The sequence below is a fragment of the Schistocerca nitens genome, chromosome 6 (genome assembly GCF_023898315.1).
Source record: "Schistocerca nitens isolate TAMUIC-IGC-003100 chromosome 6, iqSchNite1.1, whole genome shotgun sequence".
Taxonomy (NCBI): Eukaryota; Metazoa; Arthropoda; class Insecta; order Orthoptera; family Acrididae; genus Schistocerca; species Schistocerca nitens.
The window spans coordinates 588,424,676-588,451,070 of record NC_064619.1 but is presented as its reverse complement, the minus strand read 5'-3'; the positions used below and the strand labels follow the sequence as shown (position 1 = coordinate 588,451,070).

Sequence of the window (26,395 nt, the reverse complement as noted above, 5' to 3'; positions counted from 1 at the left end):
AGCATGTGTAGTGCCAACAGTAAAATTCGGAGGCGGTGGAATTATGGTGTGGTTGTGTTTTTCATGGAGGGGGCTTGCACCCCTTGTTGTTTTGCATGGCACTATCACAGCACAGGCCTACATTGGTGTTTTAAGCACCTTCTTGCTTTCCACTATTGAAGAGCAATTCAGGGATGGCGACTACAGCTTTCAACACAATCGAGAACCTGTTAATGCACGGCCTGTGGCATAGTGGCTACACGAACATAACATCCCTGTAATGGACTGGCCTGCATAGAATCCTGACCTTAATCCTATAGAACACCTCTGGGATGATTGGGAACGCCGACTTTGTGTCAGGCCTCACCGACCGACATCGATACCTCTCCTCAGTGCAGCACTCCATGAAGAATGGACTACCATTACCCAAGAAACCTTACAGCCCCTGACTGAATGTATGCCTGTGAGAATGGAAGCTGACATCAAGGCTAACGGTGGGTGTGCCAACACCATACTGAATTCCAGCATTACCCATGGAGGGCGCCGAAAACTTTTATGTCATTTTCAGCCAGGTGTCTGGATACTTTCGATCACATAGTGTAACAGCAAAAATTCTCAAAAATCCTCAGCAGTCATGATACTAACAAAGTTTACTATCTGCCTCCTATGACTTTTTCTTCCTGTTTTAGTGTTGTTGTTGTTGTGGTCTTCAGTCCTGAGACTGGTTTGATGCAGCTCTCCATGCTACTCTATCCTGTGCAAGCTTCTTCATCTCCCAGTACCTACTGCAACCTACATCCTTCCGAATCTGCTTAGTGTATTGATCTCTTGGTCTCCCTCTACGATTTTTACCCTCCACGCTGCCCTCCAATGCTAAATTTGTGATCCCTTGATGCCTCAATACATGTCCTACCAACCGATCCCTTCTTCTAGTCAAGTTGTGCCACAAACTTCTCTTCTCCCCAATCCTATTCAATACCTCCTCATTAGTTACGTGATCTACCCACCTTATCTTCAGCATTCTTCTGTAGCACCACATTTCAAAAGCTTCTATTCTCTTCTTGTCCACACTAGTTATCGTCCATGTTTCACTTCCATACATGGCTACACTCCATACAAATACTTTCAGAAACGACTTCCTGACACTTAAATCTATACTCGATGTTAACAAATTTCTCTTCTTCAGAAACGATTTCCTTGCCATTGCCAGTCTACATTTTATATCCTCTCTACTTCGACCATCATCAGTTATTTTACTCCCTAAATAGCAAAACTCCTTTACTACTTTAAGTGTCTCATTTCCTAATCTAATCCCCTCAGCATCACCCGATTTAATTTGACTACATTCCATTATCCTCATTTTGCTTTTGTTGATGTTCATCTTATATCCTCCTTTCAAGACACTGTCCATTCCGTTTAACTGCTCTTGCAAGTCTTTTGCTGTCTCTGACAGAATTACAATGTCATCGGCGAACCTCAAAGTTTTTATTTCTTCTCCATGAATTTTAATACCTACTCCGAATTTTTCTTTTGTTTCCTTTACTGCTTGCTCAATATACAGATTGAATAACATCGGGGAGATGCTACAACCCTGTCTCACTCCTTTCCCAACCACTGCTTCCCTTTCATGCCCCTCGACTCTTATAACTGCCATCTGGTTTCTGTACAAATTGTAAATAGCCTTTCGCTCCCTGTATTTTACCCCTGCCACTTTCAGAATTTGAAAGAGAGTATTCCAGTTAACGTTGTCAAAAGCTTTCTCTAATTCTACAAATGCTAGAAACGTAGGTTTGCCTTTTCTTAATCTTTCTTCTAAGATAAGTCGTAAGGTTAGTATTGCCTCACGTGTTCCAACATTTCTACGGAATCCAAACTGATCTTCCCCGAGGTCCGCTTCTACCAGTTTTTCCATTCGTCTGTAAAGAATTCGCGTTAGTATTTTGCAGCTGTGACTTATTAAACTGATAGTTCGGTAATTTTCACATCTGTCAACACCTGCTTTCTTTGGGATTGGAATTATTATATTCTTCTTGAAGTCTGTGGGTATTTCGCCTGTCTCATACATCTTGCTCACCAGATGGTAGAGTTTTGTCATGACTGGTTCTCCCAAGGCCATCAGTAGTTCTAATGGAATGTTGTCTACTCCTGGGGCCTTGTTTCGACTCAGGTCTTTCAGTGCTCTGTCAAACTCTTCACGCAGTATCTTATCTCCCATTTCATCTTCATCTACATCCTCTTCCATTTCCATAATATTGTCCTCAAGTACATCGCCCTTGTATAAACCCTCTATATAGTCCTTCCACATTTCTGCCTTCCCTTCTTTGCTTAGAACTGGGTTGCCATCTGAGCTCTTGATATTCATACAAGTGGTTCTCTTCTCTCCAAAGGTCTCTTTAATTTTCCTGTAAGCAGTATCTATCTTACCCCTAGTGAGACAAGCCTCTACATCCTTACATTTGTCCTCTAGCCATCCCTGCTTAGCCATTTTGCACTTTCTGTCGATCTCATTTTTGAGACGTTTGTATTCCCTTTTGCCTGCTTCATTTACTGCATTTTTATATTTTCTCCTTTCATCAATTAAATTCAATATTTCTTTTGTTACCCAAGGATTTCTATTAGCCCTCGTCTTTTTACCTACTTGATCCTCTGCTGCCTTCACTACTTCATCCCTCAGAGCTACCCATTCTTCTTCTACTGTATTTCTTTCCCCCATTCCTGTCAATTGTTCCCTTATGCTCTCCCTGAAACTCTCTACAACCTTTGGTTCTTTCAGTTTATCTAGGTCCCATCTCCTTAAATTCCCACCTTTTTGCAGTTTCTTCAGTTTCAATCTGCAGTTCATAACCAATAGATTGTGGTCAGAATCCACATCTGCCCCTGGAAATGTCTTACAATTTAAAACCTGGTTCCTAAATCTCTGTCTTACCATTATATAATCTATCTGATACCTATTAGTATCTCCAGGATTCTTCCAGGTATACAACCTTCTTTTATGATTCTTGAACCAAGTGTTAGCTATGATTAAGTTATGCTCTGTGCAAAATTCTACAAGGCGGCTTCCTCTTTCATTTCTTCCCCCCAATCCATATTCACCTACTATGTTTCCTTCTCTCCCTTTTCCTACTGACGAATTCCAGTCACCCATGACTATTAAATTTTCGTCTCCCTTCACTACCTGAATAATTTCTTTTATCTCGTCATACATTTCATCAATTTCTTCATCATCTGCAGAGCTAGTTGGCATATAAACTTGTACTACTGTAGTAGGCATGGGCTTTGTGTCTATCTTGGCCACAATAATGCGTTCACTATGCTGTTTGTAGTAGCTAACCCGCACACCTATTTTTTTATTCATTATTAAACCTACTCCTGCATTACCCCTATTTGATTTTGTATTTATAACCCTGTAATCACCTGACCAAAAGTCTTGTTCCTCCTGCCACCGAACTTCACTAATTCCCACTATATCTAACTTTAACCTATCCATTTCCCTTTTTAAATTTTCTAACCTACCTGCCCGATTAAGGGATCTGACATTCCACGCTCCGATCTGTAGAATGCCAGTTTTCTTTCTCCTGATAACGACGTCCTCTTGAGTAGTCCCCGCCCGGAGATCCGAATGGGGGACTATTTTACCTCCGGAATATTTTACCCAAGAGGACGCCATCATCATTTAATCATACAGTAAAGCTGCATGTCCTCGGGAAAAATTACGGCTGTAGTTTCCCCTTGCTTTCAGCCGTTCGCAGTACCAGCACAGCAAGGCCGTTTTGGTTAATGTTACAAGGCCAGATCAGTCAATCATCCAGACTGTTGCCCCTGCAACTACTGAAAAGGCTGCTGCCCCTCTTCAGGAACCACATGTTTGTCTGGCCTCTCAACAGATACCCCTCCGTTGTGGTTGCACCTACGGTACGGCCATCTGTATCGCTGAGGCACGCAAGCCTCCCCACCAACGGCAAGGTCCATGGTTCATGGGGGAAGCCTGTTTTAGTACACAACAGGAAATCAACTGAGGGCTCTGTGGCTGTTCCACTGTTGCTACTTTATAGATGACTGCAAAATACTACTATTATGGCTACAAGTAGTTGACTTCCCCTATCACGACTTAATATCAGAAATGCTGCCAGCATTATCAGCAAAAAATGGTCTACAGAACAAACATTATTAATTAAGCTTCCATTTCACATTGTAACCTAGCATTCATGAATCAAATCTGGCAACATCGCTCCAATCATTCAAAATGGCTACCAATAATGTTTTGACATGCAATTCTAGACACATTCTCAACAGTTTATGCTAATTTTTCTGTGTTGAAGCTGTAAAAAGTTCCTTCTGTATTGAGAACTTATAACATCATCAACTGAGTCTACTTAAACAATTCTCATCTAATTATGTTTGTTTCTGAAATGTGAAGGGTAAATTTCATTTTGTTGGGGATGTGACAAACCGATTCTTACTCTGTAATACTGGCTAAATCTAGGGACCATGTCTCACACTTCAAAGACAAATCTGATAACACTGTACATAGTGTCTGTGATGCGATTGAGGTTTTCTATATCCACAATACCAGATACAATCAATTCTCAGTCTAATATAGGCATAAATGATATCTCTGTTCTTACGTCAGATGTAGATGATGAGATGGAGGAGACTAATTTTATGAAAAACTAAACAACACCTTCGTGTGACTAGATGACAATCACAATATGTTCTATCCGACAGTATCGACAACAGTGTGTGTGTGTGTGTGTGTGTGTGTGTGTGTGTGTGTGTGTGTGTGTTACCTGAACCATCACTTGGCAGGAGGGATGAACTGATTTTTGTTGTTGGGTTTTCTGGGTACAATACATGTTAAGCAATTATAGTATAGTGTTACTTTAATTGATATTTAATGTGTTTATAAATGTGCCCTTATGTAAGCTGTTGTGTTATTTGATGTTTAATGTCTGTTTTATGAATGTGGCCTCATTCCCACATCTTTTTGTGAAGCATCGGTATCATAATGGATTTGCGCAATAAGTTCATGGAATAAATAAGCCTTCACTGTTGTTTTATAGCATTCTTGGGATATATTTCAATCATTTTTTAAGCTCTATGGCAATGAAGTTTCTCATGGAAAAAGTGTCACATGCTTAATGTGCACTAACATCTATAATAATATATAACAAGTAGCATAAATACAGAAATACAGCATCATAATGAAGCGTTCTGGCTACCAGGCAAATATTCTACACCAAACTGGTAAGAAAACTTGGAAGACTTTCTCAAATCAGCAAAACAGGTTTTTCCCATGTCTCTTCTCTGTCACATGTCTACCAAATGTATAACAATTTATTTTACATGGAAAAATAAATTTTAGTTTGTCATTTGTGGTTATGCTAACTGTACTAGTAAGGTCATTCCATGCCAAACTGAGCCTGAGGCTTATTTTTTGAAAAAATGCCAAATTTAACAATGTTATAGTTTTTCGAATCTACAAAAGTTGAATTTTACTGTCCTGAAAAAATTATAAAAATCACATAATTAGCTGAGGAAATATAGTTAAACAAAAATGGTGATTCTACAGATGAGGATGGAAAACAAAAGGTTTGCTTTTTGTGTTGGCAGCTGTTTAAATTTGGGTTGCAGCAATTGTTGATGTTTTAATTGTTTAATTTCAAGAGCAGAATCTTATCTTTCTGACAAACTTCAGTTTTTAAAGAAAGGTAAGTTATTAAGTATGCAGCTAACTCACAAAAGTTACTATGTATTTAGTGTCCCACCTGTGACAAAAAACATGAAAAAGTTTACCTTCTAACTCAGCAATTATAGTAATTCTATATATTTTAGGTTAGAAGTAAGGAAAACATATAAAAACATCCAATGAACCATAAGGGACCTTCTAAGTTGTAAATGATCATCTATAAATGTTAAAAGAAATTGTGTCCCACCTGTGACAGATTTTTGGATGTTACCCAAATCTAAACCATTTAACACTTCTGTTAAGTTAAATTGGTTGATATAACAAGTGCTTTGATGGTTTACACTAAATAAAAACTTACTGTTTATTCAGAAAATGGGGAAAACAACATCAGCAGAGCGTATGAGAAAACTTCGAGAAAAACTGAAGAAAGATACCAGCAAGTACAATGTCCATAAAGAAAAAGAAAGAGAGCGGGATGAAAGAAGAAGGGAAAATATGAAGATGAAGGTATCCTCCAGTGAAAAATCTTTATTGGAATATCGAAAGAAGGAAGCTGAAAGAAAAAGGAAGTACAGACTTAAACTAAAATCCGTATTAATTGAAGATCAGTCTGAGACCTGTATTTCCCAGTTAGGATCATATAAATGTCCTCAGTCCCTTGGCAAAGCTGTTTCTCGGGTAAAGAAGGTGCTTCCTTCAGGCCCCTCAAAAAAATCAGCAGTAATAAAAAAGCTTGTAAGTGAAAGCTTACCTAAAAAGGTAGTAAACCAGATTTTCCCAGTAGTGAAGAAGACATCTCGTAAACTTACAGGTGATAATCTGCTCACAATTTTTCACAAATGATGAAATCAGCAGGCAGACACCTGGCATAAAGGATGTAAAGTCTATTGTAGACCATGAAACTGGGAAAAAGAGTTAGCTTGCAGAAACGTCACATGAATATGACAGTTAAGGAAGCATTTTTTCTTTTTAAGCAAGACAATCCAGATATTGATATCAAGATTTCAAAATTCTACGAGTTGCGACCTAAAAATGTTGTTCTAACGTCTCAAATGCCTCACAATGTATGTGTGTGCAGATATCATGCTAACTTCAACTGTGTGTGCGAGTGTATACCTGTCCTTTTTTTCCTTTTTCCCCCCTAAGGTAAGTCTTTCCGCTCCTGGGATTGGAATGACTCCTTACCCTCTGCCTTAAAACCCACATCCTTTCGTCTTTCCCTCTCCTTTCCTCTTTCATGATGAGGCAACAGTTTGTTGCGAAAGCTTGAATTTTGTGTGTATGTTTGTGTTTGTTTGTGTGTCTATCGACCTGCCAGCACTTTCGTTCGGTGAGTCACATCATCTGTGTTTTTAGATATATTTTTCCCATGTGGAATGTTTCCCTCTATTATATTATATCATTAATAGATGGAAAGTTTGATTTGTGTGACATAATATCTTGGAGAAAATGGACGGAACATGAGTGTCACCCTAAACAGATTACTACCAGTGGAACACTTTGTGAAGCTCTTTCTGAACTTCAGTCTCAACTAAAAACATTCAAAGAGCACTTCTTTGTCAAAAGGATGCAATCTGGAGCTTTCAAGACTGTGAAAGCATCAGTTAGTGATGACGAAGTGATATTGCAAATAGATTTTGCAGAAAACTATGTAGCACTAGCACAAGATGAGATACAAAGTGCCCACTGGAGTCATACACAGATTACAGTGGTCACTATTTGCGTTTGGATGAAAAAAGGGCTACAGTCATTTGCAATTGTGAGCGATGAACTGTGCCACGACAAGTACTCAGTTTATGCATGTTTGAAGAGTATAATAAGTAAGCTGAAACAAGAGCTTCCCAATTTGACCTCGATACGAATTTTTTCTGATGGTTGCGCAGGTCAATTTAAGAACAAATTCACCATTTCTAACCTCTGCTACATGATGCAAGACTTTGGAGTGTCTGGAGAATGGTTTTTCTTTGCAACATCACATGGGAAAGGTGCAGTGGATGGCATTGGAGCTGTAACAAAAAGGGCTGTTTGGAATAAAGTTAAGCAAAGAAAAATCATCATCAGCAATGCACAGGAGTTTTTAGACTGTGCCAAATCATCTGTTTCTGGAATAAACTTTCTTCTTCTGACAAAAGATCATATTGATGAAAACAGAGACCTTCTGGATGGCCACTGGAAAGCTGTTAAAAAAATAAAAGATATTCGCAGCAAGCATTACTTCAACGGTTACAATACCTGTAACCTAGTATGTGGTAGAACGTTCCTAAAATCAGATTTAGAGAAAGTGGAGGTTTTCCCACTTTCACCCAACATATATTCACTAATTACACAGATTCTGAGATGAGTGATGTGGAATCATATCCTGATGTCCTGTTGACATCCAATTCCCAAGAAGTTACAGGTTCAGAACCAGCTGTGGAACAAATCATGCCAGGAACATTTATTTTAGTTGAGTTCCAAACTGCAAGAAAGAAATCCACTACATACAGATATGCTGCAATTGCACAGAGAAGTGTAGAAGACAATGGGGAAATACAGATTATGTGTATGCGATCTGTTGGGGACTCAGCAAAGGTATTTAAAGTTGACGAGGAGGATGTATCCTACATAGAGTTTAAACAAGTTCTTGCTATTCTCCCGAATCCAAATGTCAAACATGTTAGGGACACCTTATATTATGAGTTTCCTGGCAATTTAGACATTTTCGAAAGTGGGTGAGAGGCCAAGTGTATTTTTTCAAAGTGGTACATTCTTCAAGTGAAATTATTAAGTACTCAGAACTGTAAATTAATACTATACCAAAATTTATATTATTTATAAGCAACAAAAATGTTCTACAAAGTTATTAAAACTTAAAGTGTCCTCCAAGTGTATGTTACCTACTGATTCATAGCTGACAGTTTAAATAAAAAAAAAAAAAAAAAGATTGTACTTCACATGAGTCCCACCCGTGACAATTCCTTGTCCCACCCGTGACAGTCTTTGATTGCAATTATTGCAAGTAAGTATTACTAATCTAATATTTATTGATATTATGTCATGTAGAGAATTATTTTATTAATGTGAATTCAATATTTTCAAAAGAAAATAAGTGCATAAATCACAGAATTCTTCTAAAATGTTGGTGGTTATTCAATGCTACGTCTAATTGCTGTCCCACCCGTGACAAAGTTTTAAAGATGAATAACAGCTCAATTTGTAAACTTCTGACATTCAGATTTAAAGGTAAAGGTAAAGGTAAAACATTTATTTGTAAAGCAACCGGTCAATTTTTACTTTATTTCTATTTTTACTTCATGTTATATCAGCATCTGACTTGAAAAACGTAGTGCAACTGTCCCACCCGTGACAATGGAATCCCCCAGTAGTTATAATAATTCAGAAATTAAAAGATACATAACTGTTAAATGGCAAGAGCAATGGTAAGTTAACTATTAAATGTCACATGCATAATGAAAAATACATTGTGAAATGCCCCATTAATACAGGAATTACAGGCCAGACAGTAGTAACTGAAAAATGTATAATTCCTCACAAGAAATGTTCAGTTGCAGGAGTGGATCTTAGTTCTAAGATGGTCTAGCATAAATCCTGTACATCCACAAACTGCTGCTGATAAAAAGATACACAGAAAGGCAAACAGTTTCTTTCATGCAGAGGGCAAACAGATTCACTTGTGGCTAGCTCATGCTTCTAGCAAACTTCTGGAAAGACGGAAACAAAAGCCTTTTAAGTGTTTCAATTGGAAATTAAATATTTAACTGCAAGAGACAGCAACTGCCACTGGTATTTTGAGTGTGTGTGTGTGTGTGTGTGTGTGTGTGTGTGTGTGTGTGTGTGTGTGTGTGTGTGTGGGAGAGAGGGTGCAGATATAGCCTATCTGTAGTCTTTAGACAACATTATGAACTGTCACATGTTTTGTGGAACTTTTTCTTAAACTTCAAATATTTGCTGACTGTAGGCAAAGCTTTCCATGAACCTAATCAATAGTCTTAGCACAACACAGTGACTGATCCATAATTTATTCACTTAACAAAAACCCATTTGAGAAATTCTCTCCTCGTCTCCTTTTTTTTTTTAAAAAAAAAAAAAAAAGAGCTACTCATACAGGATCCATTTTAGTCTGTTTCACAAGGCCAGTTAATCTTAATCTATATAATATCAAGTAGCCTACAGCTACGTGCACGGACAGTAATTATTATAGTGCTAGTATCATTTACAATTGATTGTGGTACACAGGTCACTATAATTCATCACGACACATCTCCAAGTTTATGGAAACAGATTATTGGGGTTAACTGAACCTACCGAGACCAGATTGTGTTTCTTTCAGTGGCATAATGATGTGCCATCTGACGTGATACATTCACTAACAATAAGAGAACAAAACACCATATTTTTACAATTCAATCCAGAAAATTCTTCAGATCAACCTATCATGTTTTCTTCTAGGGTGTCACAAACTACACACCACTTCATTCACATAGTCAAAAAGTTCCTTTGCAACAGATCCTCCCCTTAATTCGACCATTTTCATATACCATCATTTAACAAGTTCGAGAAATAACCAATATTATTTCTTTCAAATCAGAATAGAGAAAAATGTTAATACGAGAAATATTTTCTATAGACATGATACGAATAACTTACTTTATTGGTCTTACATTTTCTTCTGGTTACAATTGTTACTTGGTTTATCACTGCTCTCAGGTATTTATAACTACCTCATTAGCTCCATGGTAAACTTCCACACGACCGAGTTAATACAGCTCATTAACTAACACACTCATCCCCTACATAATGTGACGTAATAGCATTTTGTTTCACAAATTAATTTCCAAACATTACGTGGAGCAGAACAATAATACAAGTAATGAAACACATCGAGATTTTAGACTCTAAGAATGATAATTACTGACGAACTAGAAGTCACAAATAATTTCAAAAGACCAATTATTTCATGATCCGTTCAAGAAGCGGACAATAAGTATAAAAGTCACAACACAAAAAATGAACTTTAAAAACAAACATCGTACCTTCATGCACAACACGTATACCGTGGTCATTCGTTGTTGCCAAAGTATCCATTCACTATCCAACAACATCCACAAATCCTCCAAAAACACACATCACAATGCCATATGCACTAAACAACACAGTTGTATCTTGTGAGTTGTCAAGTGTAGTAGCCAGTAGCCCAGTAGGTAACAATTGTAATTCAAATCGCAACCGCTGAATTTGTGCTTTAGACGATATATCGATATGGTAGAGTCAAAATATATCGAAGCGATTTTAGTATATCCATTATCCATTGTGGAAGAAGAACTGCGATTGTGATTTAAACTGGCGTTCATTTTGTAATATATTAGCAACCAGTCGCTTTTTTACGATTTATTCAACCATGAACATGTTTTCGAGCCATTGCAGGCTCATCTTCAGATGGAAGTGTTACAGAAGCATTATCTTGTGGACCAAGTGCACTGCCTTGAGGTATTCACAGTTTCACATCAGATTGCTTCTTATAACGTGCATCATTAAGCTATGTACACAAACACAGTATATAGCTACTATTGGTTTTTACACTGGCTCACAGACATACCCTAACAGGAATAAATCGTAAAAAGCGACTTGTTTCATATTTATGGCCAGATAAAACCCAATTTGTATCGAAGTGAATTGTTCAATTCCATATAGAAACGCGTCACGCCTGTCATTTTATGATATTTAGCTCCATACACAGAACACTGGATGGCAAAATAAGAAAGAAAAAAAAAACTAATATTTCACAAATAAATGCATACCCCTATTCTCACATACAGAAGCGAATCCTGGAAATTAACTAAGACACACAAAAGAATTATACAGTCGACTGAAATTCATTTTTACCGGAAGTTAAAGGTCACACACACACAAAACAGAAGAAAAGAAATTAATATAAAATGTATAAATGAATAAAAGTGTGAGGGCATATATAATGGGAACAATGTATGAACAGAATGTGTTGTTGTTGATATAAAATGTATAAATGAATAAAAGTGTGAGGGCATATATAATGGGAACAATGTATGAACAGAATGTGTTGTTGTTGTGGTCTTCAGTCCAGAGTCTAGTTTGATGCAGCTCTCCATGCTACCCTATCCTGTGCAAGGTTCTTCATCTCTGAGTAACTACTGCAACCTACATCCTTCTGAATCTGCTTAGTGTATTCATCCCTTGGTCTCCCTCTACGATTTTTACCCTCCATACTTCCCTCAAATTCTAAATTTGCGATCCCTTGATGCCTCAGCGTGTCATACCAACCGATCCCTTCTTCTAGTCAAGTTGTGCCACAAATTCCTCTTCTCCTCAATTCTATTCAGTACATCCTCATTAGTTAAGTGATCTACCCATCTAATCTTCAGCGTTCTTCTGTAGCACCACATTTCGAAAGCTTCTATTCTCTTCTTGTCTAAACTGTTTATCGTCCATGTTTCACTTCCATACATGGCTACACTCCATACATATTCTTTCAGAAACGACTTGCTGACACTTAAATCTATACTCGATGTTAACAAATTTCTCTTCTTCGGAAACTTTTTCCTTCCTATTGCCAGTCTACATTCTACATCTTCTCTACTTCGACCATCATCAGTTATTTTGCTCCCCAAATAGCAAAACTCCTTCACTACTTTATGTGTCTCATTTCCTAATCTAATTCCCTCAGCATCACCCGACTTAATTTGACTACATTCCATTATCCTCATTTTGCTTTCATTGATGATCATCTTATTTCCTCCTTTCAAGACACTGTCCATTCCGTTCAGCTGCTCTTTCAGGACCTTTGCTGTCTCTGACAGAATTAAAATGACATCGGCGAACCTCAAAGTTTTAATTTCTTTTCCATGGATTTTAATTCCTACTCCGAATTTTTCTTTTGTTTTCTTCACTGCTTGCTCAGTATCAGATTGAATAACATCGGGGATAGGCTTAAGCCATGTCTCAATCCCATTCCAACGACTGCTTCCCTCTCATTCCCTTCAACACTTATAACTACCATCTGATTTCTGTACAAATTGTAAAAAGCCTTTCACTCCTTGTATTTGACTCCTGCCACCTTCAGAATTTGAAAGAGTGTATTCCAGTCAACAATGTCAAAAGCTTTCTCTAAGTGTACAAATGCTAGAAAGGTAGGTTTGCCTTTCCATAATCTTCCAAGATAAGTTGTAGGGTCAGTATTGCCTAGCATGTTCCAACATTTCAACGGAATACAAAATGATCTTCTCCGGGGTCGGCTTCTACCAGTTTTACCATTCGTCTGTAAAGAAATCGTGTCAGTATTTTGTAGCTGTAACTTATTAAACTGATAGTTTGATAATTTTCACATCTGTCAACCCCTGCTTTCTTTGGGATTGGAATTTTATATTCTTCTTGAAGTCTTAGGGTATTTTGCCTGTCTCATACATCTTGCTCACCAAATGGTAGAGTTTTGTCTTGGCTGGCTCTCCCAAGGCTATCAGTAGTTATAATGGAATGTTGTCTACTCTCGGGGCCTTGTTTCGACTTAGGTCTTTCAATGCTCTGTCAAATCCTTCATGCAGTATCATATCTCCCATTTCATCTCCATCTATGTCCTCTTCCAATTCCATAATATTACCCTCAAGTACATTTCCCTTGTATAGACACACTATATACTTCTTCCACCTTTCTAGTTTCCCTTCTTTGCTTAGAACCGGTTTGCCACATGAGCTCTTTATATTCATAGAGGTAGTTCTCTTTTCATCAAAGGTCTCTTTATTTTTCCTGTGGGCTGTATCTATCTTACCCCTAGTGATATATCCTTCTACGTCCTTACTTTTGTCCTCTAGCCATCCCTGCATAGCCATTTTCCACTTCCTGTTGATCTCATTTTTGAGACGTTTTTATACCTTTGTGTCTGCTGCATTTACAGCAGTTTTATATTTTCTCCTTTCCTCAATTAAATTCAATGTCCCTTCTGTTAACAAAGTATTTCTATTGGTCCTTGTCTTTTTACCTAATTGATCCTCTGCTGCCTTCACTATTTCATCTCTCAAAGCTACCCATTCTTTTTCTACTGTATTTCTTTCCCCCATTCTTATCAATTGTTCCCTAATGCTCTCTCTCAAATTCTCTACAAACTCTGATTGTTTCAGTTTACCCATCTCCTCAAAATGCCAACTTTTTGCAGTTTTTAAGTTTTAATCTACAGCTCATAACCAGTAAATTGTGGTCAGTCCACATCTGCCCCTGGATACATCTTACAATTTAAAACCTAAATCACTGTCTAACCATTATATAATCTATCTGAAATCTTCCAGTGCCTCCAAGCCCCTTCCACGTATACAACCTTCCGGCAGGATTCTTAAACCAAATGTTAGCTATGATTAAATTATGCTCTGTGCAAAATTCTACCAGGTGGCTTCCTGTTTCTTTCCTTACCTCATTCCATATTCACCTACTACTTTTCATTTTCTTCCTTTTCCTACTATAAAACTGCAGTCCCTTAAACTATTACATTTTTGTCTCCCTTCACTATCTGAATAATTTCTTTTATCGTATCACAGATTTCTTCAATCTCTTTATCATCTTTGGAGCTAGTTGGCATATAAACTTGTACTACTGTGGTAGGCGTGGGCTTAGTACCTATCTTGATTTCAATAATTCATTCACTATGCTGTTCGTAGTAGCTTACCCATGCTCCAGATTTTTTTATTCATTATTACCCCTATTCGATTTTGTATTTATAACCCTGTATTCACCTGACCAAAAGTCTTGTTCCTCCTGCCACCGAAATTCACTAATTCCCACTATATCTAACTTTAACCTATCCATTTCCCTTTTTAAATTTTCTAACCTACTGCCCGATTAAGGGATCTGACATTCCACACTCCGATCTGTAGAATGCCAGTTTTGTTTTTCATGATTACGACGTTTTCCTAAGTAGTCCCCAGACGGAGATCCGAATGGGGGACTATTTTACCTCCAGAATATTTCACCCAAGAGGACGCCATCATCATTTAACCATACAGTAAAGCTGCATGCCTTCGCGAAAAATTACGGCTGTAGTTTCCCTTTGCTTTCAACCATCGCAGTACCAGAACAGAATACGGGAAGAAAAATTAGTAAAACGAGTATGGTAATCCACTCTAGCATTTTAAAATTGGAAGCACCATAACATGGGATGACTTGAGACACCAGGGTGACTGGAGACAAAATGACAAATTTATAGTTCTGCATCTTACCAGTTTTTAGTTTACATAACCAAAATTTTATCCTTTGTGTGGTTTGCACATAATATCAGCTTTCTGACTGAGGTACAGTTATTCTTAAAATAGAATGTTGGCAGCCACCAAGAATGATTTGTAAACAGGAAGTAAAATATCATCTTTGACAATTGTTCCGGAACTTGCTTTGTTTACTACATGAAATATAATTTTCAAGGAGTGAAACTTTGCGGTGAGTATCTTCAAGGCTCTGACACGAATATAAAATAACAAAAGTGACATTTTTGTTAAAGTGTAAATTATGAGGATTATTTATACTGATCAGGACCTTACCTGGGGTGACATGTTACAGTTGGTGTGCGGAGATAACCTCATTCCTACTAAAGATTTTTATTTTTACAGGAAATGCTACGTGTTTATGTTAAAAGAGCTGGTACATGCAAATATGCAAGTAGCAACTTTGAAAATTTGGATAAGGCTCTTGAAGATGTAAAAATGTGCTGCTATAACCTTTGTAAAACAGCCGAGAAATATTTTATAGAAAAGTCCAAGCTTCCTCATGCACTTAACGGAAAACATACTAATAAAATTGGACAAACTACTCTCTCTTCAACAGAAAAAGACACTTTAGTGAAAAATATGCTTACGGTAAGTGAATGGGGATTCCCACTTACTGCTTACAACATCAGACTGTTAGTTAAATACTATCTTGACAGGCAAGGGGAAAACCATCCCAAGATTCAGGAACAACATGTCTGATGATGAGTGGGTGCGATCATTCCTGAGTCGCCATACTACTGTGTTGTCTGTGATGTTTGCAGATAATATAAAGCATTGTTGAGCACAAGCTTTTCCGGAATTGATTAACATCTTTTCTGATGATTTGCAAGTTGAACTGCAGAATATTAAGCTGGCATGTCATCAACTCTGATGAAACAAATTTATCATATGATCCAGGCAGAAAGCATGTTGTGGTCAAAAGAGGTTGCAAGCACCCTGATTTTATTCTCAATTCTTCAAAGGCCTATACATCCCTCATGATGACATGTGCAGTAGATGGCACACTTCTTCCTCCTTTTGTCATTTATCGATCAAGTAATCTTTGGGACACTTCGTCATCAGGTGACCCGAGGGGAGTACGTTATAGGAATACAAAATCTGGGTGAATAGACCAAAAGACATTTGAAGAACGGTTTTTGACAATAGCCTACCCATATTTAAAGAAGTAACATTCACCACGGGCACTCATAGGTGACAATCTATCATCTCACATGCCTCAGACTCAAATAACAAAATGCAGAGAGGAAGATATAAAATTTATTTGCCTGCCAAGGAATTCTACACATCTTTGTCAGCCTCTTGATGTAGCTTTCTTCAGACCATTCAAGCGACACTGGTACGAGATTTTGATGGAGTGGAAGATGAAAGGATATAGAGGAGCAGTGCTTAAGGGCAGAGTCCCATCAATGTTAAAAATGTTGCTATCAAGAATTGAAGGCTCAGCAGGAGATATTATAAGGTCAGGATTTGAAAAATGTGGTATCATTCCTGTGAATCACTAGAAGATACTGGTTCAAACCCCCTCTAGGGGTGCAAACAATGGTAACACCAATGAAGACAGAAGTTCAGTTGAAGAAGAACTGGTGGGGAGTATGACTGACCTTTTGAAGAGGTTGTGCTATGGGGACGAAGAAAATGGTACTATGTCAAAACAGAAGAATAGAAGCTGAACCAGGCAAGAGTGTGTCAAATATTGAGCCTAATGAAGCATGACTGAATTTGAGTACCAATGATGGCAGTGCAGAATGTGATGAACCTGAGGACCCATTAATGAATGACATTAGCGGCAGTGACAGTAACCTTTCATTTCCAGGGTTGTTCAACAGAGCGTTTCCTATGAAAGCGTAGCTGAAGGAGATTATCTGCTCATTGAAATGACTGTAAAAAGTGCTTAAAAAGCACTAAAAAGTTTTTTTGTGGGAAAAGTGGTAACAATTTCTGAAAATTCTCGAGGTGGCCCTAGAAAAGTTAAGACGAAATTTATGAGACAGTATAAGAGCAGTTCCGACACCCTTGTATGGCCCCATATGGATGATATGAGTTTTGTGTATCCCTCATGCAATAAAGGCCCCCCTATTTCCACCTCAATAACTTAGGTATGGACTGATGAAATTTTCATTTAATATTATACTGTAATATGAGAACGAAGTCTTTCACGACAGCACTGATATGTAAAACATTCTCAGTTTTCTTGCCGCGTCAATTCAGGATAAAATCTCAAGCACCACAAAAAGGAAGAACCGCAATCGGTGTTCATCCTGTGAATGTGCAGCGTTTTCATGTTTCCTTTTCTTGGAGAACGCTGCCTTTATATTGCATGCACCATAGCCATTCTTTCGGAACACCTACTTCAGATAGTTAATTTCAGACTTCAAGTGGTCCTCATCAGAAACAGTTTTTGCTCTATATACCAATGTTTTCAAAATGGCTCTCTTCTGAACAGGATGATGGAAACTGTGTATAAATCAGTATGTGTCGGCTTACAGTACACAGAGCAGGTGCCCGTCTGCTTGTCATTGTACTAAAACATGTAAGAATGGCAGTCTTCCTTCCTTTTCCATCTCAACAGTGAACCAGATGTTCAAATGTATGCTGTTCATGTGTTTCATGAATTATTCTACAGCTTCTGCACCATGTGGCCAGACCATAAATATATCGTCAACATAATGATCAAATAAGGATGGACAGAGGGGAGCTGAATTTAATGCATGTTCCTCAAAATTCTCCATAAAAATAGTTAGCCAATGATGGAGACAACAGAGAGCCCATCGCCATACCGTCCATCATTTCATAAAATTTATTACCATACAAGAAGTAGGTGGTTGTCATCACAAGCCGGAACAACTTTATAGTTTCAGAAGGAAAAAGATCCGCCAGCATTTTCACAGTGTCCTCCACAGGAACTTTTGGGAACAGCGACATCACATCCAGGCTGACTAAAATGTCATTTGGACAAACTCCAATCTATTTGATTTTCTCAATGAACATCTGGGAGTGATGTTTACACCAGCCAGCGATAGGAGTCATTAACTTTGTTAGGTATTTGGCCATCTTGTAGGTGGGAGAACCAATTGCACTGACAATATGTCTCAACGGAACATTATCCTTGTAGATATTCGGTAGTCCATACAACCTGGGAGGTCAAGGAGCTCAGACTCTGAGATTTTTCATAACATCATCTGACAGACCAGAATTCTTCAATAGTGCCATGGTTTTTCTGCTGTATGTCTAAGTTGGGTCCCATTTAAGACATTTGTTCGAACTGTCCCCCAACAGTGATGTCATTTTGCTACGATATTCAGTAATATTAAGAATGATGATGGCATTTCCTTTGTCAGCTGGTAATATGACAAGATCTTCATCTCTACGAAGAAAATGGAGCCCCTCCTTCTCCTCTCTACTGATATTAGATCTGGGAGTCTTAGCTGAGGCCAAAAAGCAACTGGTAATAAGTCTCACTTCATCGGTGTCATCCTGTGCAAGATGCTGCACCGCCTGTTATACTCCACCGATAAGATCCATGATGGCTAAAGTAGCCTACGTGATGTAGGAGCAAAATTCAAACCTTTATTAAGGGCCGTGATGGCTCCTTTGTCCAGGTTCTTGTCTGACAGCTTGACAACAGTGCGTGCTGTTTCATACAATAACTCCAATCTTTGCATAGCTACAAGCTGCTCAAATTTCGAAATCTTGTTTAGCCAACGTATTGCAAAGATGAGCTCTTTGATGAGCACAGTCAAACGGGAGAGAACTGTGGATAACAAAAGATGGCAACTATATAGACTTCGAGTATTCAAATCCAGTTCACACTTTGTGTGTGGTAATCTTTCTTTGACGATCGCCCAGCTTGTCTTCCGTAATATATTCTTCATTCTAACCGACTTGATATGGTGTTTAACCACATCAAACTTAGGTGTAATCACTTTATTGTGATAGCATTGCAGAAATGCCAAATTACTGTGAAACTGTCCTTATTTGACATGCAGCTTCTCTAGTTGATGACCCTGGCATGCAGTATCCTCCCTGTAGAGGAAAGTAATATGAGAACGAAGTCTTTCGTGATGGCACTGATATGTGAAACATTCTCGGTTTTCCTGCTGCATAAATTCGGGATAAAATCTCAAGCTTTTGACTATAGCCTCCATCATCATCATCATCAGGAGCAACTGACTGTCTTCACTGCTGCTGTGGTGGCCTTATACAGCCCTTGGATGGCTTCTGATTGGTCGGCTTGTGACTTGTCGGCAATTACGTACTGCTATCGTAGACGGTGTCAGTGTCTGTGCTGGTGGCGCCACTGCTTCCGTGAGAACATAAACCCTGCAAGGAATGTCTCTGCTGCTTCTGTGCATCGAATGCTCATTTCCATGCACCACTCAGATAGTATCCGCTATCACTGTTTAACTTCTTCTTGCTCATTCTTATTTCAACAGCCTCCTTAATAACAGAGTCCCAGTATGTGGAGGCATGGGACACACTTTGTACCATAAGCCTACACAAACCGATTTATACCTTAATGCACAGAGTTTCCATCATCCTGTTTAGAAGAGAGCCGTTTTTAACACATTGGTACATAGAGAAAAAACTGTTTCTGACTAGGAGCACTTGAAGTCCGAAATTAACTATCTGAAGTACTTGTCCCGAAAGAATGGCAATGGTGCACGCTATGTAAAGGCAGCATTTTCCAAAAAAAGGAAACATGAAAATGCTGCACATTCACAGGATGAAACACTGATTGAGGTTCTTCCTCTTTGTGTTGCTATATCCAGCAAAATAGGAATAGTCCTGAGTAGACATGGTATAAGATCGATTTTTCATCCTCCTAAGAAAATTAAGAAGATGATGCACCCTGTTAAGGACAGTCTCAGCCTCAGGGTCCCTGGAATTTATAATACTCCCTGTGAGTGTGGGAGCAATTATATAGGTCAGACCATTCATACCATTTTAGACCACTGTGCAGAACACCAACAGCATATTAAAAATAGAGAACTGGAGAAATTGCAGAGCACAGCTTCACAAACAAACATAAAAAACTGTTTGAGAAAACAAAAATTTTGTCCCATGCCTTCACCCACTGGGATTCTGTAATTAAGGAGGCTGTTGAAATAAGAATGAGCGACAAGAACTTTAAGCATGATAGCGGGTACTATCTGAGTGGTGCATGGAAATGAGCGCTCAATGCCGGGAAGCAGCAGAGACGTTCCTTGCAGGATTTACGTTCTCACAGAAGTGGTGGTGCAACCAGTGCAGACATTGACACTGTCTGCGATCTCAGAACATAATCGCCAACCAATAAGAAGCCATCCACGGGCTATATAAGGCCACCACAGCAACAGTGAAGACAGTCAGTTGCTCCTGACGATGATGATGGAGGCTATCGTCGAAAGCTTGAGATTTTTTACCAAATTGACACAGCAAGAAAACCGAGAATGTTTTACTAATTATACTTTAAATTAAATTGTTCATTGTGCAGTGAAAAGAAATTCTGTTTTTTTAATTAACAATATTTTAATAAAAACATTTTTACTGGTAACTGTATGATTGTTTTAAAATGTTATTCATGAATTTTATGACAAAAAAGTATTTTAAAAAAATTATATACACTCTGATTTTATGGAAATGTGAATGTCAAGATCAATGTAAGTCATACTGTGTTTCTTATGTCACCCCACTGATATTCTAACATGATACACACATTAAACTTGAATGTTGTCTCGATGCACACCAGTGACAGAGTGACATGAGACAGCTAATTTTTGTAATGTTATCTGATAATGCATTATTTTATTCATAGTTTGAACATCAACTGGTAAAGTAACAGAAGTGACTAAACTTTTAGGGTACAAAAAAGCATATTTAATTGAAGTTATAGGTGAATACCACATACAATAAGTTAAAAAGTGTCTCAAGTCACCCCATTTTACGGTAACGCAATCTGTTATGCTCTCATGACTAAACTGCTGATCTGACTGCTATGAAATTGGGCATGGAGACAGCTTGAACACTGAGGAATAATATAGGCTGCTTTAGAAAGCAGACCTTAAATGGGTCAGATGTGCATTACAGAGCCTGCTACTCCGGTAGCTGACTGTGTTTGGGGTAAACAGAAGAGTTTTTTAGATTAGTCAACTCTCCATCCAATCCAGATAATATTAGCAGTGGGAAACCCAAAACTGTCACTGTAAGATCAAAAGACTCATGAAAAGCAGTGAAGCTCATATAATACTAGGTACAGGAAACTGGTTGAAACCTAAAATTAATAGCAGTGAGATTTCTGGGAAAAATTTAAGTGAATATTAAAAGGATATGCAAATGGGAAATGGAGGTGGTGTATTTGTCGCAGTATACAAGAAACTCAAATCCACTGACATAGAAATTGAAGCTGCATGTTTGGGCAAGACTCAGTATCAGGGGTGGGCATAAAATGATAATTGCCCACCAGACTCATCTCCTGATGTAACCGAAAGCTTTAGTGTAAATTTCAGTTCACTTATATGTAAGTTTCCCAGTCCTTCTGTAATCTATGGTGGGGCTTTAATCGTCCAACAATTAATTGGAAAAATTACAGTTTTATTAGTGGTGAATGTGATAAGACATCCTGTGAAACTGTACTAAATATCTTCTCAGAAAACTACCTTGTACAGATAGTCAGGAACCTCATTCATGATGGAAATATATTGGATCTTCTTTGAGGATGTCCACATCAAAACTGGTATCAGTGACCGTGATATGGTTGTGTCAACAATTATTACCAAAGTACAAAGATGATTAAAACAAGCAGAAATATGTTCAGTAAACTAGATAAAATATCAGTAGTTTCACATCTTAATAAGGAAACTGAAACTTTCAGCACAGGGCAGGAGCATTAGAGGAACTCTGGCTGAATTTTAAAAGAATTTACCAAGATTTGGATAGATGTGTACCCAGTAGAACAGTTCATAATGGTAGGGAACCTTCATGGTATACGGTCATTGTACAGAAACTTCTAAAGAAACAGAGATAACTGCTTAATAGGTGTAAAACAAAGATAGATAGTCAGATGCTGAATGAAACACATTTGGCTGTCAACAGAGCAATGCGTGATGCCTTCAGGATCTACCGTAGCAGAATATTGTCAAATGATATGTCACAAATTCCAAAGAAATTGTGGTCGTATGTAAATGCTGCTAGTGGCATCAAAGTTAACGTCCAGTCCCTAGCAAATGAGACAGGAACTGAAATTGAGAGTAGCAGAGCATAAGCTGAAATGCTAAATTCCATTGTCAAATGTTTGTTTACAAAGGAAAACCCAGGAGAATTTCCCCAGTTTAATCCTCGTACCACTGGAAAGGTGAATGAAATAGGTATTACTGTCAGTGGTGTTGAGTAACAGCTGGAATCGTTACAATTGAACATAGCTCCAGGGTCTGATAGAATGCCTGTCAGGTTATATACTGATTTGTGGCTGAGTTAGACCTCCTTAAATTATAATCTATTGTAGATTCCTCAAACAAAAAACTGTTCCCAGTTCTTAGAAAAAGGCACAGGTCACACCCATCTACAAGAACGGTAGTAGAAGTGATCCACAGAGCTACCGTCCAATGTCCTTGACATCAATTTGTTGTAGAATCTTAGAACATATTCTGAGCTCAAACATAATGAGGTATCTTGAACAGAAAGACCTCGTCAGTGCCAACCAGCATGGATTCTGAAGACATCGACCACGTGAAATCCAATTCGCACTTTTCTCACATGACATACTGAAAGCCTTGCTTCGAGGCAGTCAAGGAGATGAAGTATCTTTTGATTTCTGAAAAGCATTTGACTCAGTACCACACCTACACTTATTTTCAAAAGTAGGGTAGTATGGGGTACCAAGTGAAATTTGTGACTGGACTGAGGACTTTTTGGTACGGAGGATGCAGCATGGTATCTGGGATGGAGACTCATCATCAGAATGTAAAAGTAACTTCAGGTGAGCCCCACGGAAGTGTGTTGGAGCCCTTGCTGTCTATGTTGTTTATTAGTGACCCTGCATTCAGTATTAATTGTAACCTCAGACTTTTTACAGGTGCTGCAGTTACACAGAATGAAGTACTGTCTGAAAGAAGCTGCATAAATATTCAGTCACATCTTGATAAGATTTCAAAGTGGTGCAAAGATTGCCAATTTGCTTTAAATGATCAGAAATGTAAAATTCAGCTGTTAAAAAAATTAGCATCCTATGATTGCAATATCAGTGAGTCACTTTTAATCAGCCAGCTCACACAAATATCCCTTTGTAGGGATATGAAATGGAATTCTCACATAGGTTTTCAGTCACGGGTAAAGCAGGTGGTAGAATTTGGTTTATTAGTAGAATACTGGGAAGTGCAATCCATCTATAAAGGAAATTGCTTACACATCACTCATGCAACTGGTTCTAGAATATTACTCAAGTGTGTGAAACCTGTACCAAATAAGACTAACAGGGGATACTGAATGTGTACAGAGAAGGACAGCATGAATGATCACAGGTTTGTTTGATCTGTGGGAGAGGTCACAGAAATACTGAACTGAAAGACTATTGAAGACAGACATAAATTATCCCAAGAAAGTCTATTAAAAATTGCAAGAACTGGCTTTAAATGATGACTCTAGGAGTACACTACAAGTCCCTGCTTATTGCTCACATAGTGATCATTAGGATAAGGTTAGAATAATTACTTGCATGCACAGAGACATTCAGAAAATCATTATTCTCATGCTCCATAAGTGAATGGAATGGGAAGAAACTCTGATAACTGGTACAACGGGATGTGCCCTTTGCCATGTGTTTCGTCGTGGTTTGCAGAGTATAGATGTAGGTGTAGATGTAAGTAGTGTGTAGTGCAATATATTTACTAATTTGAAGAAAACAAGAAACATAATTACTCTTTTAAAAAGCTGTCAGCTCTTTTTCACCCAAACTTTATCATATTTATGAAAATGTTCTACATAATGTGACTCAAAGTAATGAGTACAATGATTATACACCAGTGTGTTTAGTCCATGCTTCCATACTAATACCAGTCACACGCTCATCATATTTTAGCTTTTGAGACACTTTAAGACTCACAAGGACTGCATCATTTAAATGCTGTATGATATTTACAGAGATGCCATGCCTTTACATGTAGAATATGGGAGGCTTCTAGTGTGGCTGCATTTCATTATGCCGTGGGAGTGTAGACGCAGATAACAGGCAGGCATGTGAGGGCAGCTGGCATTATTGCATGTACAAATATTTTAAATTTGCACTGCACAAGCTTTCTTCATTGGTTTATCACAGTAAAATAGCTTCAGAAACTCTTCATTTTATTTTAGTGCCATCTCCTCAATCATTATGACAAAACTATGGATACACATCAACAGCTTGCGGTCTTGTGTCCCAGTCGTCCTGTCTTTGCCAATATGCCTGATGCAGAACCCCCACTACCTTTTGTGCAGTCATGTTTCACTAAGGCAAGTTACATGGGGGAGGAATCCCTCCACCACTCCACAGCCTTCTTAAACCAAATGTTTTCGTACCCACTAGTAGTACATCTGCATTACAGGAGTTACCCATTGACTGACTGGAGCAGAGTTTGGTGAAATGTTCATCATGAATTCTTAACATTAGATGTCAGATCCACTTGGTTGGATGTAATCTACAGGAAGGTTCCAACTACACTGCAGTTGCACAACATCAATCTAACATCAAGTCCTCTCTGCAGAAAGTGTCAGTGACAGAATACCCTCACACATACGTTCATTTGTTCATATTAAAATGCAATTTGGTTGTGGACAAAGAAGAAATTGGCTTTAATTACTACAATGACCTCCCCTCCCCATCATCGATTTCAACATCATTTTCCCACCAGTCTGGCACAAGTTCCCCAGGGGAAAATCACTGGTCCTATGCTTGGTAAGTGACTCATTCTACTCACAACTCAATTATCATAGTTACTCTGGGGAATGTTCTATGAGAACTCCCTAGAACAGATAGTTTGCAACCCCATCCATGATGGAATACATTAGATTTAATGGCAACAAACAGTCCTGACCTCTTTCAGAAAGTCCACAATGATAATGTCAGCAGTGGCCATGAGGCAGTTATAACAATTAATACCAACACACAAAGGGTATCTTTTTAGCAGAAAGATTTATATGTTTGATGTACCGGATAGAAAAACAATAGTATCATACCTCAGTGAGGAACTCGAAACTTTTAGCCTAGGACAGAAGCATGTAGAGGGACTATGTCTCAAGTTTAAAATAATAGTTGACCATGCAGTGGATAGATATGTCCCTAGTAGGACAGGCCATAATGGGAGAGATCCTCTCAAACAGTCATTGTAAAGAAACTTACAAAGAAACAAACACTACTGCTTAACTCTTTGGAGCACGGTGGTATACATAGTATACCACCTTTTGAAAATTTTCTTGGCTCTTTGCACAGTGGTTTAACTGCACGACCACCACTCTAATATGCTCACCTAGTTCTCTACTTATCAGACAGATGGCACTCACTGCCTATAAGGAATCAGTTCCCGCCAAGAATTGCATAGATTACAACTGTGAAAGCTGCGTGCTGAGTTGTGCATGGTTTTTGCGTGTGAATAGTGGTTTATAACGAATTTCTTGTTGCGCCTGTGTTTTTTCCATATCTTGGACGTCACAGCTACGGTATGAACCCATGTATACATTCATATGCACAATCTTCCGTTATTTATATACAATTTATTTTGGTGGTATATTATTTGTACCACCGTGCATGTAGCAGTATTCTATTGCATTTCGTTTCCTAGTATAAAATTCGAAATCCTCCGCTACAAAGTTTAGTTTTTAATTGTGTTGTGACTTATTTTAGCTCTTTCTCCATTTTGTTTTGCTTACGTATTCTTTACTTGGATTCAGGCTGTTGTTTGAAAATGAAAATGTCAAGAAGAGGCTTACGAGATGAAGAAATCGAACGATTATTGTGTGAAATTCCATCAGACGAGGATTCCACTGTTGACACCACAGATGACGAATCTGATTATGAAGCAAGCATTGTTGCGGAGGCTATTGTGTCGTCTGAAGGCGAAGTTTCAGAGAGCGAGGAAGAAAGTGAGTCCACTCCGCCAAAACGCGCTGCTGACACAGCGCCAACTTGGGGACAACAATTCAATGCTACCTCAGGAATGCAGTTCGACAGTGAATCAGGACCAAGTGCTTTTATTAGGGACATTGATGATCCAGAACCTATCGATATATTCGAAAAAATATTTCCAAAAGAGCTAGTTGAGCTAATCGTTTTCCAAACAAATTTATATGCGACGCAATCTGGCAAGTCTTTCACTCCAACAACTGACAATGAAATACGAACTTTCCTGGGAATCAACATTTTGATGGGTATAAAGCGTATGCCAGCATACAGAGACTACTGGTCTAGTGCCCCAGAACTTCATGATCGTTATATTGCATCTCTGAT

General features: G+C 38.3%; 1 protein-coding gene across 3 annotated transcripts in view; it reads right to left on the bottom strand.

Moving 5' to 3' along the window:
* Window positions 1–10,906, bottom strand: part of LOC126262602 (uncharacterized) — a 132,937-nt gene extending 122,031 nt beyond the window's left edge. The window contains exon 1 of one of the 3 annotated variants that reach the window (XM_049959350.1): window positions 10,699–10,906. The gene's annotated coding sequence lies outside the window, so the exon portion shown is untranslated. Of the gene's footprint in view, window positions 1–10,312; window positions 10,544–10,698 lie in introns of those variants that run through there. The other 2 variants (XM_049959349.1, XM_049959351.1) reach the window with 2 other exon arrangements.
* Between the last annotated feature and the right edge of the window lie 15,489 nt (window positions 10,907–26,395).